Genomic DNA, 23,427 nt, shown 5'->3' on the forward strand with positions numbered 1-23,427 from the left:
GTGGCGGATCACGTAACATTTCCAAGTGCAAGGTTCGACCCTTGACATTCTCAGGTGAACAAGATCTTCGATGCACCAGGCCGAGAGAGGCTGCGGCACGCCAAAGAATCTGCTGCATTGCCCCGGGTGGGGTCAGAAGGCTGTCTGTTTCTTTTACCCTGCATTTGAATAGCGCTCCCGGGGTGATGCTTTATCTTGAACAGTCTTAAAAGGAGAAGAAGGCAATTCAAACAGGCAAAGCTGAGAGAGAGAGAGAGAGAGAGAGAGAGAGAGAGAGAGAGAGAGAGAGAGAGAGAGGACAAACAGAAGGAGTTTATTTATTTATTTTGCTATGGGGAAGATTCTTTGCACATTTCTGAAGGGGGGAAACAAAATCTTGAATCTGAGAGACTAATAATAATAAACTGGTCTCATTTTCCAGTTCAGAAAACGTGCGTATTGTTTTATGGGTGTCTGCAGTCAAGAAAAGGTTGTGCCTGTGGACATGAGACGGAGAAGCTAATCATCAGACAGCTTCATCCTGTGCTATGCTAGACAAAGGCAGCTTCGGGCTAGAGGCTGGGCTCTTGTCTCCAGCAGGCCGGTTATTTGTTATTCTTCTTTTGCTGATGTTTGAAAAATGGGGCCTTTCCTCAGCAGCAGAAGCTCTGCCTGGTACAGTAGCACAGCACAGAAGCATGGAGGTGGAGAGGAAAGTGGAGCCACCTGCTGCCCTGAGCCCCATATCCTGAAACTGGGGGGGGGGGGTGCTCTCCATCCCAATAGTATCAGTGCATACCATAGAATCATAGAGTTGGGAGAGACCCCAAGGGCCATCAGGTCCAACCCCTTGCAATGCAGGAACACACAATCAAAGCTGACAGATGGCCATCCAGCCTCTCTTTAAAAATCTCCAACAAAGGAAACTCCACCACACTCTGAGGTAGTGCTTTCCAATGTCGACCAGCCCTTTCTGTCAGGAAGTTTTTCCTGATGTTTAGGTGGAATCTCTTTTCTTTCACCTTGAACCCATGACTCCTGGTCCTGGTCTCTGGAGCAGCAGAAAACCAGCTTGCTCCCTCCCCAACATGACATCCCTTCAAATATCTGAACATGGCCCACATGCTTAACTTTCTCTTCACCAAACTGAACATCCCCCTCTCCCTAAGTCTGTCCTCGTAGGGCATGGGTTCCAGACTTTATACCATTTTGGTTGCCCTCCTCTGGACCTGTTCCAGCTTGTCAGTATCTGTACTGACAAATCTATGTAGCATTCGCGTTGGGAATTTTAATCAAAGCAGTTTAGCTACATTTCCTAGCACTGCAGAATGTAGCTGAAGAGGCGGATGGCTCAACACACCCTGAAATAGCCAAAAGTGAGGGATGGAACCAAACTGCCAATTAATGTGGGCAGTCCCATCCATGAACTGGGCTTCCAGCCCCCGCAGTGCCCAGCTGCCCCTCCCCATTAGAAGTTTCCTGGCAGTGTGGGGAGGCTTGCAAAGAGAAGACACCTTCCTGCTGCTGAGCAGCCTCTATGGGGCTCCTCAGACTTGCACCACCGTTTTCACTGGCTTACGCCTGAATGAAACGCCGCTGGTGCAATATGGCGAATGGCCAGGAAGAAGCCGACTAAAGTTGCCTCCCCTAACCGTGCCCCTGGAATGCCCCCACGGTAGTGGGGTAGGGATGCTGCTGCAGTGTCCTGAACCGTGTCCCACCATTGGGGAGGGCAGCAGCCACCGCACGTTGGCGGTTTCACCCCTCTGCCGGGGTAAGTGCCCCAGCACGCCACTCCCACCGTGGATTTGCCTTGCCCCCCCCCTTTGGATGGGGCTGTCAGTCTCACATCTTGGGAGGGCTGCAGCGACATTCTGAAAGCCCAAAGACCAACAGCTGAGCCACATGTTTGGTAAAACCATGTGGTATAGTCCTTCCGGTATACCGCATGTTATAGTCCTGCGGCTCAGGGAGATTCTTTTTGTTTAATGCCCACCAGCATTTAAAAACAAGCTGCACAGTGGCTATATCATGTGTTTAGCTTTTTTGAGTGCCTCCGTGGTGGAAAGTTGGGCCAAAAATTCTCCAAGCAAGCATAAATAAATTGGGACAATCTGTTTTGCAGCTGTTATGCTGCGTTTAATTGCTGTTTTTTCTTGCCCAAGACGCTTGTCGGATGTTGAGCTTTTGGGAATGTTGATTCTTTCTTGATTTGGGTCTTAACTCCTAGTTATTAATTGCATTTGTTTTCAGACCTGCTTTGTGGTCTGAAATGATATTAAAACATTTTGAATAATAATGATAAAGAACGAAGATTCTTTTTTATTTAAAAAAAATGTCTCGAGCCACTCCCCCCCCCATCCTGCGGTTTATCTTGCTTTTAAAACTGTTAGTCATGCTTCTAGCAGGAATATTACAAAGGATTCAAAAGCAAGCCCTGCTCCCCGCAATAATGGCTACATGGGATTTTAAAAGGCAAATATGTGCCGCATCGCCATAGCGACCAGACTTAATCATGGTCGGTTGCCAAACTGATGTGATGAGAAAAGTCATCTGGGGAAGAACGCATTTGTGCCTGCAGCTTCCGAGGGCTGGAATGTGAAGCTTAGGCAGAATTTTGGGTCTTCGGCGTCTCCACCTGGTTGTTCTGACTTAAGGCTGGATCAACTTCTCAGCGGCATTGTCTTCCCTCGGTCACGTCAGCGCCTTGGAAGGAACGTGTTGCGATTTGCCTCGTCACGGTTCACTTGGCAGCGTGAAGTGGGTTCCTTCCCCGATGATGGGAGAGACCGAGGCGAAACTGGTGATCCTTCAAGGCCCCGATTTCTGTCAATCCAAAGAGCTGCGGTTTTGTCAGAAGAGGTAGTCCTTTTCTGTATTTTTCTTCGTTCCTTTTACAGTTACCCCTTCTGCATCACAACTTTCCCCACTGCGGTTTTGATATGTCGTGTGTCGGCATAAGAAATTAAATTGGGATTTTTGAGGAGTTTTGCGGAAGACGGAGACAACACAAAAGAAGCTTAGAAACTCAGAAATGCATACAGTATACGTATAGTATTGTATAATGTCAACATATTTTATCTTTTGATACCATAAAGGTATGCCATTTCTTTTTTAAAAGTTAAAAGAAAAGAAAAAAAATTCACACTTATTCTCTAGTACAAAGGAAGGGCCAACGTATTTTATCTGGTATTGTCGAAGGCTTTCACGGCCGGGTTCAACTGGTTGTGGTGGGTTTTTCGGGTCTTGTGGCCGTGGTCTGGTGGATCTTGTTCCTAACGTTTCGCCCGCATCTGTGGCTGGCATCTTCAGAGCTGTATCACAGAGAAAAGTCTGTTTCACAGTGTGTAACAGATTTCTCTCTGTGATACAGCACTGAAGATGCCAGCCACAGATACGGGCAAAACGTTAGGAACAAGATCTACCAGACCACAGCCACGCAGCCCGAAAAACCCACCACAACCAGTATTTTATCTGGATTTCAGATCACAGGGGCACTGCAACCCTAACCCCTGTGATGTGGAAGGGATAACTGTATTTAACTATATTTATGCCTGCCCTTAGCTGGGCTCAGGGCAGCTCACACACAAAGTTAAAACATTAAAGTGATTCCTGTATTACATTATAAAACACTAAGATCTAAAATCCACAGTCCTGCATCACTTCCCTCCCCACACCTTGCTTCTGAGGGTTCATTGGGCCCCCATGAATGTCACTCATCCTCACACTGCAGATTAGGAAGCATCCTTGTCTTCCTGGGGTCCTATTGAGTTTATTTGTATAAAGGCGTTTTTGTCTGCTGTGCTCTCGGAGCAGCTTATGGATCCCAAGCCATACAAATGCCACTCCTGAAAAATGAATGAAACATCATAAACAGCATTAATCATACTAACAGGACCAATCTATGGCCCCTTCCACACATGCAAAATAATGCATTTTCAAACCACTTTCACAACTGTTTGCAAGTGGATTTTGCCATTCCGCACAACTTCAAAGAGCATTGAAAGCAGTTTGAAAGTGCATTATTCTGCATGTGCGGAATGAGCCTTAGTCCCTGAAGCAGTGGAAAACGAGTCACAGTAAAGCCAGCAGTGGGTCGTTTAAAAAGAATAGATCCATTAAACCACATTTAGTTGCCTTGACATCTTTCTTCTGTGGGGCTCACAGTTCTGTATGCGAGGCTTTCACTTGTATCCTCAAAACAAACCTGTCAGGTGGACTTGGCTGACATCGTTATTTGGCAAAAACTGCCCACTGTTCTTCTTGGATGTCCCATGTGCTAACCAAGCATTGTAGTCACTAGATTGCAGTCTCTCTTAGAAGGAAGTACAGTGGTAAGACACTTGGTTACATCTGATGGGGTCTTTTCACTGGTGACACCTCGTCTTTGCAAAGTCTTCCCCCTTGAGGCTCACCTCAACAGTGTTGTCTCGACACTGGGCCAAAATAATTTAAAAAATATATTTTATGGTCTGCTTCTAGCTTGCAACCTATGTTAATAGTTTTTTTTAAAAAAAGGCTGCACCATAGTTGTTTTATGCTGTTTCTCTATCCATTTTTCCCTGTTAATAATGTATATTACTTTTTAATGGATTTATAGTATTGCTTTCATTTTTGAGACTCTGGAGAGGTGACTCTGGAGAGGTGACATATAAATTCCCTAAACTAGCAAACCAGCGCAGAGTGCTTGCATGGAATGTGAGCAGCCTAGATCTAAATGTTCTTAAAACCTGGTATTGCTAGTAAAAAAGAAAAAGAAAAAGTGCTTTGTAATTTGAAAATACAATAAATATTTAATATTTGTGCTAAAACAGGATTTGGGGTTTGCTTTGCCTTAAGCCTCTAATCCTTGAGGAAAGAGCGAGCAAAACCCCAATTCGCTTGGTTCTTTCTGAGCTGAGCTAATAACCTGTAACTTTTGATCCGGGCTTTGCTTTTGTCCTTACTCGGCCAACCTAAATGCTCTTAAATCTTCCGGACTCTGGTATGTAGCTCCAGCCAGCTGCCCTTTCTTGGAGTGATCTTCCACAATCCTGGTTGATGATTTATTTTTTTGAATGATTTTCTTTAGCTTCTGCTCATAGTTCATGGTTGTTTCCTTATTTGTTCATGAATTTTGTCAAGGTGTATGATTTGCCTGATAAAAACGAGGCAAGGCGGTACCACAGCTATAGGTGTCTTTTGCCATTAAAAAAAAATTAATGTTACCGTATTTGTGTTCAGTTAAAGGTTGCTTCCAAATAGGAAATCTCTGAGATGCGGGTTACATCATATCATATAAACCTGGAAGGCAGTTTGATAAACTAAGTCACGGTAGAGTAACCCTTTGCTCTGGAGCAAGTACAAGTTGCTGTTTTTTCTTGCTGGTTGTTGAACTTCTGGGAATGAGTGTTCTTTGAGTTCAACAAACTCTCCATCAAAATGTATAAGTGCAACCCCCCACCCCCAATAAAGGAGGAGGAGGAAGGGGGAAGAGGAGGAGTAATTTGGATTTACATCCCACCTTTCTCTCCTGTAAGAAGACTCAAAGGGGCTTACAATTGCCTTTCCCTTCTCCTACTCCCACAACAAACACCCGGTGAAGTGGGTGGGGCTGAGAGAGCTCAGAAGAACTGTGACTAGCCCAAGATCCCCCAGCTGGCATGTGTTATAGTGCACAAGTTAATCTGGTTCACCAGAAAAGCCTCCACAGCTCAGATGGCAGAGCGGGTAACCAAACCCGGTTCTCCAGATTAGAGTGCACCTGCTCTTAACCACTACACCACACTGGCTCTAAACCTGAGACCCCCTGGATGCAAAGCTGGTGCTGTCCCTCTAAGTTGGGGCTTCTTCCGAATCTGTGTGTTGGCATGTGTTTGTTTCTGCCGTCAAGTCACAGCTGACTTATGGCGACTATGTAAGGTTTTCAAGGCAAGAGACGTTTGAGGTTCTCTGCCTCTGTTTGGGCTGAGAGAGTTCTGACAGAACTGTAACTAGCCCAAGGTCACCCAACAGGCTCCATGTGGAGGAGTGAGGAATTATAAGGTTTTTGCTGATCTAGGCACTCTTTGCTCAGCGTACCTCGAGAGATGGTCCTCGTGGGCATTCTGAACTTCTGATTCCTTTGCTGAGGTACTTACTCTTTTCTGTCCTAAAGAAACTCCCCCCTGGACCCTTGAGGAAACACCCTTTAACAGTGCTGCTGAGAAGCTGTTTGGTGAGGGCTTTGCTGAGTTTCCAATTGGGATCTTCAGAATGGCTGTTCCTGACTTTTGTTTACCTAATGACATGAGCCTTGGTCTTCTGTATTATTTCCCCAGAGGCGAGCATCCCAATCCTTCAGTATCTTCCTGTGCTATTACCTGGAGCACTGAATCTTAATTCAAGCCCAGCTGTATCAACATAGGAGGCATAAAACTACTTACTGCTGGAATTCCATGCAAAGCCTCCCATGTTATAAAACAATTACTTAGTGAATCTTGGTCAAAAACTGGATGGTGATAAATGTTATTGGTTTATTTCTTGGACTTCTGTGGCCACTCCCCTGTCGTGACAGACTCAGAGCGGCTAACATCAATAATATACATATTAATAAAATAGATCAACATACAGACAGAATCGTAAACCTGGCAGCTTAAAAAGTCATACCTCAGCAACCTTTGGATGACTTGAGCAGGCCCATTTTCGTGGTTCCAGTTCTTGGTTTTCCTGCAACATGGTTTCACTGGACAGGCCAGATAAGAAATAAATTCTCTTACTGGGAAAGGGGATATCAAAGACACTTAGCAGAGGCATATCTAGGGAAGATGTAGTCCGGTGCAAAATCTGAATCCCCCTGTCCCTGGTGTGGGCAGCCGCCCTCCCCCACCACAACCAAAACAGGTCTTGATTTTTGCACCAGGTCTTGAAGTCATAGTATGGACCAGGGGAAGGAGGAGGAGCGTGGGGGCAATTTTCTGCCCCCCCATGTGACTAAATGGCTACAGCCCAGGGACTTGACCCCATATAGCCCTTGGGCTGTTCTCAGTGTACAACTGAAAAGTTAAAAGCTTAAGGCTGTCACTCCACCATCCTATAGCCAGAAATATAAGGATGATTTGCGGCTATGTTTGTCCTGGTTTTCACGGCTTCCCCTCCCTTCCCAGCAGAACCTTGAACGTTATTGTGAGGAGCTTGAAAAGGGATTGAGAAATCTCAGTGTCTTCACACAACTGAAGTTTCTTGTCCAGTGGGTGGGGTGCGTTAGAATGGCGTGTGGATATTTTAGGTGCAATCGGGATACACTAGTGTTAAACTGTGGATCTATTTCAGATTAGCTTGGTGGGATGGGATCTGGCCATACCAGCTCGGTTGTTAAGCAACAACACAGTAGTAACACCTGAAGGGAGGCTGACTGCAAAATTTATAAGTAGCAACCTTGAACTATTTGGATCCGACAGTCTCCAAGGACCACTTCTTCCCACATGAACTTACCTGGAATTTTAAATATTCTTTGAATGCTTGGCTGAAGTGCACGGCACGGTTACATCCTTCTGTTGCCGGCATTTGGCAACTTTTGTGTTTTGGCTGACTTTGGTTTGCTGCTGCTCTGCTGGTTTGTTTGCCGGTTTGCTGACTGTATTTTAGTACTTCCGTTGCTTTTAGTTTATTGTGTCTTAAGCCGTCTCAAAGGGTTATGGAAAGTATGGAGTCTACACAGTTGAATAAATATCAGGAGCTGCTTGTATTCACTGAGTCCGAGGGGTATCCTGTTGCACATGTCCTGCAAAAACACAAAGAATAATTTTTAGAATGTGGTATACATACTGCAGAATAATTACGCTTTCAGTACTACATAAGTAGCACCAATCTGCATCATTACAACAACAAAAAAGACATCAGTGGTGTGTTGCATTCTCTCTAATGGCCTTCCTTAGCTGAATGCAATGATTTTCTTTAGTATCAGCACCCTAGAGACCCATTCGTTCTTTCAGCTTTTACAGGTCAAGATCTTAAATACTGTTGAAGCTCAATGTAATGTACACCACTGCTTACTGGAGTTCAGCTTCAGTTCACATGCCACAACTGGTTGGCATGATAACATTTTGGTTTCCTGCTTGCTGAATGTGGGATTTCCCCTCCATTTCACTGCAAAGCATTTGTCCTTAATAAAGGCCCAAGGGTTAAGAAGAAGAAAAAGAGTTTGGATTTATATTCCCCCTTTCTCTCCTGTAAGGAGACTCAAAGGGGCTCACAATTTCCTCCCCCCCCCTCACAACAAACACCCTATGAGGTGGGTGGGGCTGAGAGAGCTCAGAAGAACTGTGACTAGCCCAAGGTCCCCCAGCTGGCATGTGTTGGAGTGCATGAGCTAATCTGGTTCTCCAGATAAGCCTCCACAGCTCAAGTGGCAGAGTGGAGAATCAAACCCAGTTCTCCAGATTAGAGTGCTCCTGCTCTTAACCGCTACAACCGCTGTCAGCACGTTCTTTGGGCAGCCAAGGTGGGTGACTTGGGCTGCCTTTAGATGAAAGGTGGCAGAAACTGCTGTCCAGTCACAGGTGACTTATGGCATCTCTGCAGGATTTTCAAGGCAAGAGTCGTTCGGAGGTGGTTTGCCACTTCCTGCTTCTGAATAGCAACCCTGGACTTCCCTGATGGTCTGCTGCTGGACAGAGCTCTGCTTCTGAGATTTGACAAGGTCAGTCTAGCCTGGGCCACACAGGTTAGGGCCAGATTTCAGGGCGAACCAGTATTTTTTTCTTTTAGAACAAACCCTTGAAGTCCCAGAGCCCACCCGACATGATCTTCAGTATCCGCGCCCTAGAGACCCACTCTCTAGGGTGAGGACTTCCTGTTTATCCTGGTTTGGAATTTTGTGTTGAAGGCAAACTGTAGTTTATGATTCAGATGAAATAACAATCATGTGTCCAACCATCTGAGCACAGAATTTCATTGTTTTCTCATGCCCCTCTCCGTGGTTGCGGTCCCTTCTGACCCCTGCTCATTCGTTCTTAGGGTTTTGGGACCTGTGCAGAGGAACAGCAGTGCGGGTCGTGGGGCTGGAGGACGAGGGGGCTGAACACCTCCTGCAAACACAGCTTCACTTCCCCCCTTCTGCTCATTTCAGCCCCCCTCCCAACCCATGCGGCTGGTCCTCCATTCAGGTCCCAGTATTCCAGCACTGGTGTTTCTGGGGAGGAATGTGGGAAAACTCTGTGTGATGGTTTCCACACAGGGTGGTTGGCTGTAAGACTGGCTTGTTGCAAAACCAGGAAGTTTTTGGTATCCAGGCCATGCGCCAGGGAATGAAGACGGAGAGCCTGAGCTCTAGGACTCCCAGGACTTGTTCTCTCACATCTCTTTCCCTGCTGGCCTTCCAGAAATCCATTTGTTCCCCTCCTTTTGCTATTGCCCTCTTTTTCTGCAAGACTGCAGTGTCTAAGCAAGCACGTCTGGTGTTTTTCTCACCATGCTTGCTGCTGGACAGAATGTCTGCCTGCTAAAACACACACTACCCCAGAACAAATTAAATAGCTCATTTGTTTAAATTCATTTAGAAGAGTTGAATGTTCTGGCAGGACAGGAGCAAGGGACTAACTACACGGTGACATTTTGTGTGTTTATTTTCAAGAAAAACAGATTAGGGGTTAGGAATTCAGAGTGGCGGCTGGAGAAAGGGGAGAGAGTATTTCCTTCCATGGCTCTCTTCTTCTCCAATCCCTATACTTCTTTTCCCACTCAGATGCAAGTTCTGGACCTTGCATTAGAAGGGCGTCTGCCCTAGAACAAATCCATCTCTCCTTCCCCTTCCCTGAATGAGTTTCCTTTTAAATTAAAAAGTATTGGTGCTCAATTACATGCATTTGCATGCAAACTGCAGTTAGACCTGCAATTACTAATGTGACTTACGTCACTTGTATCTAAGCGGTTGGCAGGTGGTCCAGCAGGCTGGCGGTTCAGAGGTATTTCAGGCAGGGCAATGGGGACTCAGCTAAAACAAAAAAAAAATTCGCTGTTAAGAAAGGAATGTTGATCTCCTTGGATTGCTAGATATTTTCATCTAATGCAGAATTCTGTGCTAGGCACGAAACTGTGGAATACATAAGCTCTGTGGTTAGAGCTCCAGGGCTTAGCATATCTCTCCGGTTGGTGGTGTGTGTGTGTTTGTGTGTATGTTAAGAGCCGTCAAGTCGCTTTCGACCTATGGCAGCCCTATGAATCAGCGTCCTCAGATGCCCTATTATTAACAGCCTTGCTCAGGTCTTTCAAACTGAGAGTGTTGACTTCCTTTATAGAGTCAGTCTTTCTCATAGTGCAGTGATGGCGAACCTTTTCGAGACCGGGTGCCCAAACTGCAACCCAACAGCCACTTATTTATCGCAAAGTGCCAACACGGCAATTTAACCTGAATACTGAGGTTTCCGTTTAGAAAAAATGGTTGGCTCCAAGGCATGCGTTACCGGGAGTAAGATTGGTGGTAGTTGGTGACTTTGCTTTGAAGCAACCGTGCAACGCTTTGAATGGGTGAATCGCGACCCTAGGAGGGTTTACTCAGAAGCAAGCCCCATTGCCAGCAACCAAGCTTACTCCCAGGTAAAGGAGTAACCATAGGCACCAGCCCTCCCAGCCGAGTTCTACCTGTTCGCCGCAGTACGCACACGTCACGCCCAGCAGCCCAGGCCAGCCTAGATGTGTGTGGGGGATGATTTTCTCCCCCCGCCCACGACAAACTCTGTGCACACGTGCCCACAGAGAGGGCTCTGAGTGCCACCTCTGGCACGCATGCCATAGATTCGCCACCACTGTTATAGTGGGTCTTCCTCTTTTCCTGCCATTATTGGCCTTTCCAAGTGTCTCTTGTCTTCTCAAAATAGTTCAGGCTTGATTTGACTGAGGACCCACTTATTTGTCTTTTTGGCAGTCCACAATGTCCGTGAAACTCTCCTTCAACACCACATTTCAAAGGAATCTACTTCCAGTCAGCTTTCATACTTATACATAGTAACAGGGAACACTGTGACATAAATTAACTTGACCTTGGCTGCCAGTGACACATCCTTGTACTTCAGAATCTTTTCTAGCTCCTTCATGACTGCCCTTTCTAGACTGAATTGCCTTCTGATTTCCTGGTTGCAGTCTCCCTTTTGGTTGACGATGGAACCAAGGAATAGGAAGTCTTGAACAATCCCAGTTTCCTTGATGTCCGCCATAAAGTTGAGTAATTCCCCAGTAGGTATTACTTTTGTTGTCCTGATGTTCAGCCCTTGTCTTGTTTTGGCACTTTTTGCTTTAACTTTCATGAGTAGTTGTTTCAAGTCTTAGTTATTTTCTGCCAGTAATGTGGTATAGTCAGCATATCTCAAACTGTTGATGTTCCTCCTCATAATTTTCACTCCACCTTCATCTAAATCAGCGGTCTGCAACCTGCGACTCTCCAATTGGCCATGCTGGCAGGGGCTGATGGGATTTGTAATCCATGAACATCTGGAGAGCCGCAGGTTGCAGACAAATCTTACCCAGATTTAGATTGGCTCTCATGTCACTGAAAGAAACTTGAGAAGAGCCCAGCTGGATCAGACCAATGATCCGTCTGCTCCAGTATCCTTTCAACCAAAGCAGAAGCCCCCAGGAAGCCCACTAACAGGATAAGAAGATGATAGCATTCCCCTTGGCTCCCTTCCACTAGCTCAGGGGTAGGGAACCTGCGGCTCGAGAGCCGCATGCGGCTCTTCTGCCCTTGCACTGTGGCTCCACGAGCCGAGCCGCTGGCCCCATCCTTGCCCGCCCTGCAGGCAGCAGGGGCGGGCGCACCAACTGCTCACAGTCGGCTGGGCCGCACCGTGGGCTTCCCCTCTTGCCTGCCCCGTTGGAGCGGGGCGGGCACTTTCCCGGCGGCCGGCAAGGCCAAGCCACCGGCTTCATCCTTGCCCACCCTGCAGGCAGCAGGGCGGGCACATCCATGCACTTCTCAGAATGAACGGAGTAAAAGGTAAACCCCCCCCCCCCTATATATATATAGAGAGAGAGTGTAAACTTTATTTTAAATGTCAAAAATTATTTGCGGCTCCAAGTGTTTTCTTTTCCCATGGAAAATGGGTCCAAATGGCTCTTTGAGTGTTAAAGGTTCCCTACCCCTGCACTAGCTGGTACTCAGAAGTATGCTGCTTCTACATAGAGAGGTTATGTTTTCACTGTCCTGGCTCACAGTGGCTGATCTGTTATGCATGAGTTTGTCTGAATCCCCTCCTAGAGCCCAATCCGGGGATGGGTTGGCCCCAGTATGCGTGCCCACCCTGCTGGCACAAGAGGCAAATGCGCTGGCAGAGGAGTAACTTACCTGGGTGGGCACTGCACTGTTCTGAGGTCCCTGATCCAGAAGCTGCTGGCCTTCCCTAGGTCTGCCAGCACACAAAACTACACCAGTGTAGCTGGGGGCATTTTGTGGGCAGGCCAGGGGGTGGAGCTGATCTTAGCTTCCACTGCTCATCCAACCCCTGCATGCCAGAGCAGCTGGCCTTGCAGATGCATCACATGGCATATCTCCATTATCATGGCGTATCTCTGTTATGTCCTATGGGGGATTTTTACCAGTGGTTTGGGTTTTTTTTTTTCAGGCTTCCTGTGCTGCAGGGAAACCCTTTGGAGAGGGTGGGGCGGGGCTGTTCCTGCCTGCCCAGTCTGGATTGGGCCATTGCCCTCTTCTGCAGCCTGGTGCTGCTAATTCTGTATACCCAGGAGGATTTCACCCATGTTAAAGGAGCAGTCCTCCAGCTCTTGTTTTCCAGAGGAGGAGGGCACGCAGCACACGCGAGTCTGTCAGGAGTAAGGAGTGGGATGAGATCAGAATTAGAACTAGATTGGAGTCCTGCTTCCTCTGTTCTCATTAAATGTTGTAAAGCATCAAACGTACAGGAGCTAAATTCAGCCTTGTAGTCATCTGGCACAGAGCCAGTGAGAAGGAGCTTGAATGCGGGAAAACTCTTTGAGTCTGGAGCCAGACATAGTCCTGTGGTCTGTAGAATGCATCTGCAGGAGGAGGCTGCTCTGCTCTTGAATGGACAATCTCATGCTGAATTTGAATTTTGCCGTGTGTTCCTGGGAAAGGCAGCTTCACTTGCCCGTCTTACCTCATTCCCTGCATCATTCAGCCTATGCTTGGTACTTGGTACTTTAAAAACTAGCTAAATTAACCAGCCTGCCCATAAAACGAAATACTCCAGAACTTCTCAGCAATAAAAGTTCCTGGGCTTGATACCTAAGAGGAGAGTGGCAAATCCATTCCACCGAGGACAAAGATGGAGTATAAATGAACGAATAAATAAACCTTCTTAAGGGAAGGAGTTCCACAGACTTGGAAAGCTCTGTCTGCATTCTAAACTGTTGCCTTTCTTCTTCCACAGCAGTTCTACGATCCTCTGGAAAATCCATGCTTTAGTTCAAACCGAATGATGATAGTAGAAAATACCAATGGAATAATGCTTGGATGCAGTGCGGGATATTGCAAGATGCAGCCAAAAGTCTTGGAAGATCCAATTGGACAGCAGCCTCTCCCTCTCACATATACATATATATCTCCGTCCTTAATCATGTTGGTTCTCATATCTTTGTTTCACCCACTTTGTAATGATGTCCGCTTGCATATAATGTCAGATTTATTTCCCTTTTAACTTTTTCTGTCTCTCTTTTTGCTTTCATTCAAAAAGCTATTAGGCTCAATACTATGTGTACATAAGCTTTGAAGAGTAGGTTGATGAACCATGGCTTTCCTATTAGGATAATTCTGAGTGCTCTTGTAACTTCGTTTCTTAAAGACCGGCAAGCTGTTTCCTGTAAATGTATATACGAGCTTTGTGCCCTGACCAAGTTACATTTTTGCTTAGTTAATAGAATGATTTTGTAGCTTGTTGCGACTTCGTAGGATTCTTTTCTCACAGTCGTATGTTCCCCAAAAGTCCTTCTCTCTGGGCCGTGTTTTCTTTAGATTGTGTATGGTAGAATTCTCTCAGGTGCTTTCTTTAAAAAGGGGGTCGTGGAGGAGAAGGAACAGAACACTACAGGTACAAGAATCATAGCGGCAAAGGATTGAACAACCCTTACCCACAATGCCTTAAATCAATGAAAATGCCTGGTATGCCAAAATTGTTCATAGGGATTTCCTAGAAAACCCGTCTTGGGTTTGCAGGTACTAAACAACAACAGTTTCTGTTTAAGCCATTCTGGTTCCTTCAGTTGACTCAAAACATTTTATATGTACCACAACACTAACTTCCCGTAGCATTTTGTAATAAATGGAATAAACAAGAGAAAGTTGCCTAAGTGGGTTTATCCTGTCATTCATTATTGCTGATGAAATGAGTAAGCAGAAAGGAGAGATTCTGTTCTGGAAAGTGTGTGTGTTTGCCGTTCTAGAGGAATCTGGGTGTCCCATCTGGTGTCTCTGAGCAGTTGCTTACCTGGGCTCTGAGCCTGTGAGGAACACCTCCAGAAAACTTTACCACAACTTTTTGAAATCTTTGTGTCCGAATACATCAAGGACCAAATTATGACACAATTCCTCAGGTCCTATAGTGCTGGACTTTCATCCCAAAACATGGTCTCAAAGTAGTGGGATTGCTATCTCTGGAGAAGGGACAAGGATGAAGAATTTTCAGTACTTGTTGAGATGTCTGATGTGTACAGGCTAAAATATGGTCTGGTCCTGGAATAAAACATGGGTGGGCCAGAAAATCAGGCATGTAGTCCAGAAAGCTTAAAGATCAAGAAGGTGAGTTCAATTTTAACATGCAGTCTACAGGACCTGAAAACAGCCTGTCCAGCAAAGCAGATAATGAAAACCAGGAGGCCTTCATTTCACCTCAGGACAGATGCATGGACTTTGTTGTCAGCTCTAGAAAACCAGCAAATTCTAACCCAACTGTACTTGCACGAATCTGGGAATAGTGATTGTGCCCATTGCTTAGCTTTAGTGATCAACAGAACTTATTTTTCTCTCAGCAGACTTTCTTCTTGTAAGGAATTCCATAGAAGCAGAAATAAAAGGCTTTTGGGAGTAAAAGTCCATTTATTAAGACATCTTAGAAAGCTCAAGTACACGCAGTGGCAGGAATGGCACTTCCCGCCAGAAGCACAGGTTATAACACCATTCACCCCATCCCCCCTTCCTGCTTCCCATGGGAACGGAGTCTTCATCTCCCGCGCAAAGATAAAGTCTCCGCCGATGCATCTGGCCCATCGCCCGGGCTGTGGAATGCACTCAAGGTTACTTCACCATCAACACCATTGAATCCTTTACACTCTGCCTCCCCTAAAGAAGACCCCTTCCCCCCAGGTTTATGCGGAAAGGCGCGGTGGAAAGCAGAAATAAGGGTGGGGGCTTCAATATTTTCGGAATAAACCCATTGATTATACCCAGAGGAATATCCCACCCAAGAGACTAAATATCGCAAACGCTTGCGACAAAGCGAGAGTCCAGGATAAGCGCCAATTTCAGTAGTGCTTGTGGCCATCAATAATAGTCGGTGGGGGGGCCTCTCCAGTAGTGCGTGCCAGGCATCGAAGCTGAGCCTCCTTGAGCAAGCTGGAATGGAAGACAGGATGGATGTTACTAAGAGAGTTAGGCAAATCTAAGCGGGCAGTGACATCATTAATCACTTTAGTAATCTGAAAGGTCCCACAAATCTCTTGCCAAGTTTGGAATATCTATGCACGTCTGAGATTTTTTTGTAGATAAATACACCCAGGAGCCCACACGCAGAGGAAAATCTGAGCGGTGTTTGTCCGCTTACAGTTTTAGGAGTCCTTGCTTGTTGTGGCATGGTCTGGACCGACTTCCATCCCTCGGCTAGGGATGAAATCCATTGTTGAAATTCTGGGGGGTCCAAAGCTGCTGCGGGTAGTTGTGGCTGCTTGGTGGGAAGGAGCTGACCAGACACAATTTCAAAGGGGTTTTCTTTGTACTACTATGAACCGCATTGTTGTAGAGTACTCACTTAAAGCAGGAATAAGCTTCCGCACCAATTGTCTTGGTGGTAGTTGGTGTAACAAAGTAAATTCTGCTCTAGGGTTCTGTTCGTTCTCTCAGTCTCGCCGTCACTTTGAACGTGGAACAATCCCAAAAAACGCTTCCAGAACTTTAGAGATGAATTGGGGGCGGCGGTCGGAGACCACCTTTAACGGGCGGAATGGAGGCGGTAAACATGTTGGAATAAACAGCCGTAAGCCAACTTAGGAGGCCGGAGGGGATGGAAGTACATGGAATAAAATGGGCTTGCTTAGAGAATAAGTCTACCACCACCCATAAAACCGTGTTGCCATGACTTTCGGGCAAATCTGTAATAAAATCCATGGAGATGACTTCCCAAGGGGCGGAGGCTACCGAGAGGTTTCAATAGTCCATAGGGCTTTCCGGGATGGTTTTGGCTTCTGCACAAACCGAGCAGCCTTTAATGTATGCCTCAATGTCTTTATAGCATTGCGCTACCACCAGAACTGCCGGCGGGCTAGATGCAGAGTTTTCAAAAAGCCAAAATGTCCAGCCGAGCGGGCATCGTGGCAAGCTTCAAGAACCTGCTTGGCGGAGGGAGTGCGTGCAACATTCCCCCCCGCCAAACTCCATTCTCCAAACGAATTGGGAGTCTCCTTCGGCCGCTGGAGGCTTGTGCAGCCCGCCTCCTCCAGTTCCCAGGAAAGGAGAGGCAGAGACTGGGAATGGGGTGGAGGAGAAGTGGACGCTTGAGATCGGGTGACAGCCAACCCAACTGGGAGGGGAAAGAACAGTCGTGGGAATGTCACCGTAAAGGCAGCTCCACCCTCCTCCCAATTGGCCTTGAGGCCCAGCTGGCCAGCCATTTGTTGGTTTTCCCAGGGAAAAATGGACTGTAAAGAGAAGCGAGAAAAGAAATCGGCCCAACGGTTGTTTTTGCGGACATCTTGAGGGGGGTGGAAAGAGCTGCCTGGTTTTATGATCCGACCAAACTTGAAAAGGGTGCTTAGCCCCCTCCAGCCAGTGGCGCCAAGTGGAAGTGCTACTTTGATGGCCGCCAGTCTCTTTGTCTCCACAGTCCAGTTGAGTTCGGCACCAGAGAATTTTTAGACAAATAAGCACCACGGAACCAGCCTACCATCTTTATTTTTCTGCAACAGGGCTGCCCCAAGTGCTGCTTTGTCCAGAGGCATCCACGTGAACCACAAAGCGGAGATCTGGGTCAGGGTGCTTTAGGATAGGTTAGGTGGTAAACGGAGATTTTAATAGTTGAAAGGCTGTTTGACATGCCTCAGACCAGGAAAGTGGGGCCCCGGGCTTGGCGGGCAGTGGCTCTTTACCCTTAGTGCGTAAGAGGTCTGTGAGAGGAGAGTCAGTTCAGCGAATTGGGGTATAAAGTCCGCGATAGAAATTAGCAAAACCAAGAAACGAATTGGAGTTCTTTATGTTTATTGGTGGGGGCAGGCCATTGGAGGACTTCGTCGAATTTTAGCAGGATCCATTTTAAGCCCTCGGGCTGAGATCCATTAACCCAAATAGTCAATGGAGGTCTGATGAAAACAGCATTTGGAGAGAGTTTGGCAAGAGAGAGTTGTCAAACAAGCGTTTCCAATACCTCTCGAACCAATATTTCATGCTCTTCTATGGTTTGTGAGTAAATTAAAACATCATCTAAGTATACAACAACTCCCTTGTACAGTAAATCATGGAGAACTTAGTTGATAAGGGCCATAAAAGCTCCGGGGGCCCCACTTAACCGAATGGCATTATTAAATATTCAAACTGTCCAAACTTTGTGTTAAACGCAGTCAGGTGTTCATAGCCTTCAGCAATTCTGACTCTGTAGTAAGCTTCTCTCAAGTCCAATTTAGTAAAATGCGTCCTTTGCGAAAGTGCATCTAAAAGGTCCTTGATCAAAAGGCAAAGGATATTTATTGGACAAGGAGACCGCGATTGAGACCTCGATAATCTGTGCAAAGCAGTGAAGACCCATCTTTCTTTTGACAAACAAAAGCGGAACTGGCGTGTGTGTGTTTGGTAGCCCTCACATTATGAACCCATGACAAGGTTCTTGTCCAAGAAGGCACGAAGTTCCTTCTCCTCATTGGGACTCATGCGGTAGATTCTACCTTTGGGTAGTTGTGCCCCTGGTTGTATGACAATTTTACAGTCAGTGTCTCTGTGGGGTGGCAACTGATCGCATTCCTGCTCCTGAAAAACTCTGGCTAGATCATGATATGCAGGTGGGATGCCAATAGAATGGGAGCAATCACTGAGGAAGCCAGGGAGGGGTGTGTGTCAGGAGACGTTGGGTTTTCTCCCCAATTCATGTGTTCACCGCAGGGAGGGTCAGTGAATTCTAGGATCCGTTCTTTCCAAATGAACTTTGGTTCATGTAACAATAACCAAGGCATGCCCAAAACTATGGAGTGTTTGGCCGGAAAATAAAACTAGGCGGTCCCGCCGTTCCCGAGGGGCTACCGTCCATTTGGGTGAATGGTATGGGCTTAACCAAAGGAATTCGGTCCAGACCTAGCTCCTCTGCCACCTGGGGCCGCATTAAGCAGTGGGAGCAGCCGGAATCCCTGAGGGCCGAGGCTGTCACAGCGAGTGTGTTTGAGGGTTGGCCAGAAATGCTTGAACAGTAATGGGGCGCTGCCTTCACTCACCGGCGTCAGGAGGTGAGGGCCCATGTCCATGGGGGCTGAAGAAAGGCAAACAGCTGCTTCCCCCTCCTCTGGGTCGCCTTCGGTAACCGCTTTAGACGAGCCTGTGGGAGGCGGCCCTGACCTGCGTGGTGGTTTGGCAGGCCAGTGCAGCGGAGCTGGAAGCGGTTGGTTTTTGTTTCTTGGGACAGTTGGCTAGATGACCTGGCCCTCCGCAGTAAAGACACAATCCCAGTCGGCGATGGCGTTCAGAGGTGGTTTCGGTAGGGGCGGCTGGGCTTGACTTGGTGGACACAGTAGTGGTTTTGGTGGAAGTGACCTCCTTGACGGCCATTATTCCAAACGAGACGCCACTTGGGACCCTAACTGGATCCAATCTGCAATAGTACGAGGGAACCCGAATTAAAAACATGCGTTCCGCGTAGCTTGCCGTCCACAGCATCCGAGAAGTATTACCGCATTTCATCGCGTTCCAGGCCACTCAGGAGGGAAAGTCGGTGCAACCGCCATGCGCTGAAATTAACCAGACAAATTCTGCAAGCCAGGCGGTTTGCCTTGCTGGATGGTTTTTACTGATGGTGCGCGGATAAGCTTCATTCTCGGCGCCTGGATCTTGAAAGCAGCCAGCTTCGCAAAACTGGAGGAATCACGGCGGGCATCTGTCGAGAGTCCTCATCCTGCAAATCCAATCGAAGAGTCACGAACCAGTCGGGCTGCTGCCCCTATCCAGGGACTGAGCCGATGTCCATTATTTTTCACCGGCTCAGACCGGTATAAAGTCATCATAGTTCTTCAAAGTGGGCATTGAGTTTACCAAGATGAAGTAGGAAGTTTGGAAGCGGGTCCCATCAAAGCGGGCTGGTATCGGGGGGCCGATAGTAGCCCCGTTCGGCTGACTCTTAAACAGCCTGCTAGGAGGTGGTTGCAGCGGGTTGAGCAGGTTGGGCAGGCAGCTGTTGTAATATGCGGTGAATCAGGCTGGCAGTGCGGCTGACATTACGCGTTTGGTGTGCTTGGGACCCAGATGCTGATGGCCCCCTGGCACCGGCATGATCCAGTAACAGCATAGACTCCAACTTGGGGCTTCCTGGTCTGCTGCCTCCTTAGTTCCCTCTCCAATGCAGCCAGATCCCTCTCGCCATGCGAGTCAATGCATCCACAGTGCGCGTACAAGCAGCAGCTTTTCTCGTTCCAATTCTAGCCAGTTAGGTCCCGGTTGGCATAAGGGCTTCCAGTGAGCTCACTTTGCGTCGCGCCAGAATACAGGCAGCTTCAGCGTTGCCGTTGTAAATCCAGTCTGGAATGTTCCAGGACTTTATCATGGACCTGAGCAGATTCTGGGCATATTGTCGATTGGAAGTAGCGCTCTTTGTACGGTCCAGCTTCGAAGAGCCTGGACTTCTTTGCGTTGCTGTTCCCCCGGGTCCCTCTGCGGGTTTTCGGCTCTTGCGTAACCAGCTGTGCCCGTTCCTCCTCCCATAGCTGGCGTTCCGCGGTTCCATGCGCTTGGGCATCTGCGTAGTCGCATACCCCATCTCCTCATCCCAGTCCTCTCTCGATGGGAGAGGGAACTGAGTCGGCTGGGAATGCAGGCTTTCGCCGGACTCGCCGATGCGTCTGGAAGCCGAGACGCCGGAGACAATCACCCATTAGCTCGCCTGTGAGCGTAGCCATCACGGTGGCTCCCGAGGCACCTCAGAGTGCGCGTCATGGCTGGCGGGATTAGGGGGGGGTCCGATTGGGAAGCCCGGTCACGGATACCTCCCAATTCCAAGGTTTAGTCCCAGTAGTCCTTTGGCCGGGCCCCAGTGCTGTGCCACGGTGGTTCCTTGGGAGTATCACCAAAATACTGAGTCCAGGGAAAGCGTTCAATGGATTCCTGGAGTTTGCCGCGCTGAAAGGTGGTCAAGCTTCTCCGTCCTCCTCCATGACAGGTTGCATCTGAGGTTTGTGTAATCCACACCTGCAGCGTGGTAGAATCGATCCGATCCACATGGTATTTCGATCCATAGACGAAGCCCCAAACTGACTCATGGAAGTCCCCATGGTGATCGTCACGTCCCTCGTTCCAACGGAGTAAAGGAAGACTTCGTGCTGATCTGAGGAGACGGAAGGGAAAGAGAGCCACCAAGCGAGGCCCGTTCTCCTGCGCCGGGTTCCTCCAGATCCAGAAGAGGGAAGAGGTCGAAGAGCCCTCTTTGGGAGCTACCCGCGCCTTCCGCGAGTAACATTCAACCTCTCCATCGCCAGAACCCAAAGGGTCCACTGCACAGGGAATATAAGGGGATGAATTAGGATTCCTGCCACAATGTAAGGAATTCCATAGAAGCAGAAATAAAAGGCTTTTGGGAGTAAAAGTCCATTTATTAAGACATCTTCAGAAAAGCCTGGCAGAATTACCGCGCAGTGGTAGGAATGGCACTTCCATGGCCAGAAGCACAGGTTACTAACACCATTCACTATCCCATCCCCTTCCTGCTTCCCATGGGAACGGAGTCTTCATCTCCCGCGCAAAGATAAAGTCTCCGCCGATGCATCTGGCCCATCGCCCGGGCTGTGGAATGCACTCAAGGTTACTTCACCATCAACACCATTGAATCCTTTACACTTCTTCACAAATCTGGAGAGACAGTGGAACCCTCTACCTCAGGGTTCCCCACCCTTTTTGAGCCTGCGGACACTTTTGGGCTGCTAACACAGGGCAGTGGGCACAGCCACAACATGGCTGCCACAAATTGACTATTGCATGAGACAGACAACCAGAAAAATGGCTGCTGCAGTTTACCTTCAGTCACATGATAAAGATCCTTGTGCTCTGATAGCACTGCAGCCAGAGCATTGTTTTTTTTTTTTCAAAAACTGCACAGCCAATCAAATCTCCAGTGGCCATTCAGAAGTCTTGCTGGGCAAAAGCCCCACCTTGCCCTGGTCTGTTTCATAAAACACTTAGTGGGCGCCAAGAGAGTTGGCAAGCACCATTGTACTCTCAGGCACCGTGTTAGGGACCCCTGCTGCACCTTCTCCTTTCTTCTCTTTGGCCCCTTCCGCACATGCAGAATAATGCACATTCAATCCACTTTCACAATTGTTTGAAAGTGGATTGTGCTATTCCACACAGTAAAATCCAGCTTCAAAGTGCATTGAAAGTGGATTGAACGTTGTGGAAAAGGGTTCTACCAGAATGGAAATCTTACTTCACATCAAAGAATTCACACAGGGGAGAAACCATACAAATGCCTGTCATGTGGAAAAGTCTTCCGGTACAGCACAAATCTTACTTCACATGAGAGAACTGTCATGGGAGAAACCATACAAATGCCTCGAATGTGGAAAAGGCTTCAGTAGGAGTGAGTCATTTCCCATCAAATAATACAAATAGGGAAGAAACCATATCAATGCTTGGAATGTGGAAAAGGCTTTAGTCTCAGCATAAGTCTTACTTCACATCAAAGAATTCACATGGGAGAAACCATACGAATGCCTGGAGTGTGGAAAAGCCTTTAGTAAGAGTGGAAACCTTACTTCACATCAAAGAATTCACACAGGGGAGAAACCATACAACTGTCACGAGTGTGGAAAAGGCTTCAGTAGGAAAGTGCATTGAAAGTGCATTATTCTGCATGTGCAGAAGGGGCCTTTCCGTCTCCTCTCCATATCCCACTTCATTAACAGAGGCTTAGACTAAATTTTGGGGTTACAGGAAGACCCTTCTTCCATCTTCTGAGGTGTTTTGTCAGCAAGGTAGCATCAAAGTATGTTTTCAAGGTGCATAGTGTTGCTTCATTGTTAAACTGGGTGAAGAACTGCCGCTGAAGCCTCATAATCTGCTTGGAACGCAGCAGAATGCGGAGGTAAAATTCTGAGGTGATAGGACAGACTATCACTTCAGATGGAGGCGAGGAAATTGGTAAAGAGCTCACACCTCAATGTCCTCTTGCCATGTGCCAATAAAACGTGAGGATTTCCTGATGCTCTGTGCCGATTTATTCGAGCTTACAGATCAACCAGATTTGCAAATTTGAAACTGTTTAAATTCTGTGAATTTAATATTGTTAGTAGATTGTTTTATATTTGTATTTATATTTGATATTGATGTACACTGCCCTGAGCCCTTTGGGGGAGGGCGATTTAAAAATTGAAATAAATAAATAAATAAATTTGGGGGTATAAGCTTTCAACAATCAGAACTCTTTTGATGAGAGCCAGTGTGGTGTAGTAGTTAACAGCGGTGGACTGTAGGGAGTTATACCTTACCGAGGGGGCGAGGAGGAACGTGCTATTTTGCTTTTGGAAAATTGAGTCTGGATACAACCCAACACATAACTCAAACACACACTCAACCAGATTCAAGGCCACACCATAACAAACTGGATTTTTGAATGAAGAATATTGGTCTCTTGAACAATGTTCATTAATTGCAGGGGGGTGGGGGAGGTTTCTGGTGGTTTGTAAGGTGACTTTGTAGAAAAACATGCTTTTCTCTCTCCCAGCATGGTGCAGGTGGACTCTAATCTGGAGAACCATGTTTGATTCTCCACTCCTCCACATGAGCGATGGACTCGTATCTGGCGAACTGGATTTGTTTCCCCGCTCCTACACATGAAGCCTGCTGGGTGGCCTTGGGCTAGTCACAGTTCTCTCAGAACTCTCTCAGCCCCACCTGCCTCACAAAGTGTAATGTTGTGGGGAGAGGAAGGGAAAGGAGTTTGTAAGCTGCTTTGAGTCTCCTTACAGGAGAAAAAGGTGGAGTATAAATCCAAACTCTTCTTTTTTTGTTAGATACAAGTTGGAATGGCGACCGCAATCCTTATATCCCAATCAGAAGTTGGGAGGGGTGTT

The 23,427-nt window shown here is 47.3% G+C and overlaps 1 protein-coding gene across 3 annotated transcripts in view; it reads left to right on the plus strand.

The window, feature by feature from the left end:
• LOC125442803 (septin-2) overlaps nucleotides 1-14,256 on the plus strand; it is a 59,530-nt gene extending 45,274 nt beyond the window's left edge. For 2 of the 3 annotated variants that reach the window (XM_048514515.1, XM_048514518.1), the window contains exon 13: nucleotides 13,341-14,256. The gene's annotated coding sequence lies outside the window, so the exon portion shown is untranslated. Of the gene's footprint in view, nucleotides 1-13,328 lie in introns of all 3 variants that reach the window. The other variant, XM_048514516.1, reaches the window with a different exon arrangement.
• Nucleotides 14,257-23,427: the final 9,171 nt, after the last annotated feature.

The sequence above is a fragment of the Sphaerodactylus townsendi genome, linkage group LG13 (genome assembly GCF_021028975.2).
Source record: "Sphaerodactylus townsendi isolate TG3544 linkage group LG13, MPM_Stown_v2.3, whole genome shotgun sequence".
NCBI classification, from domain to species: domain Eukaryota; kingdom Metazoa; phylum Chordata; class Lepidosauria; order Squamata; family Sphaerodactylidae; genus Sphaerodactylus; species Sphaerodactylus townsendi.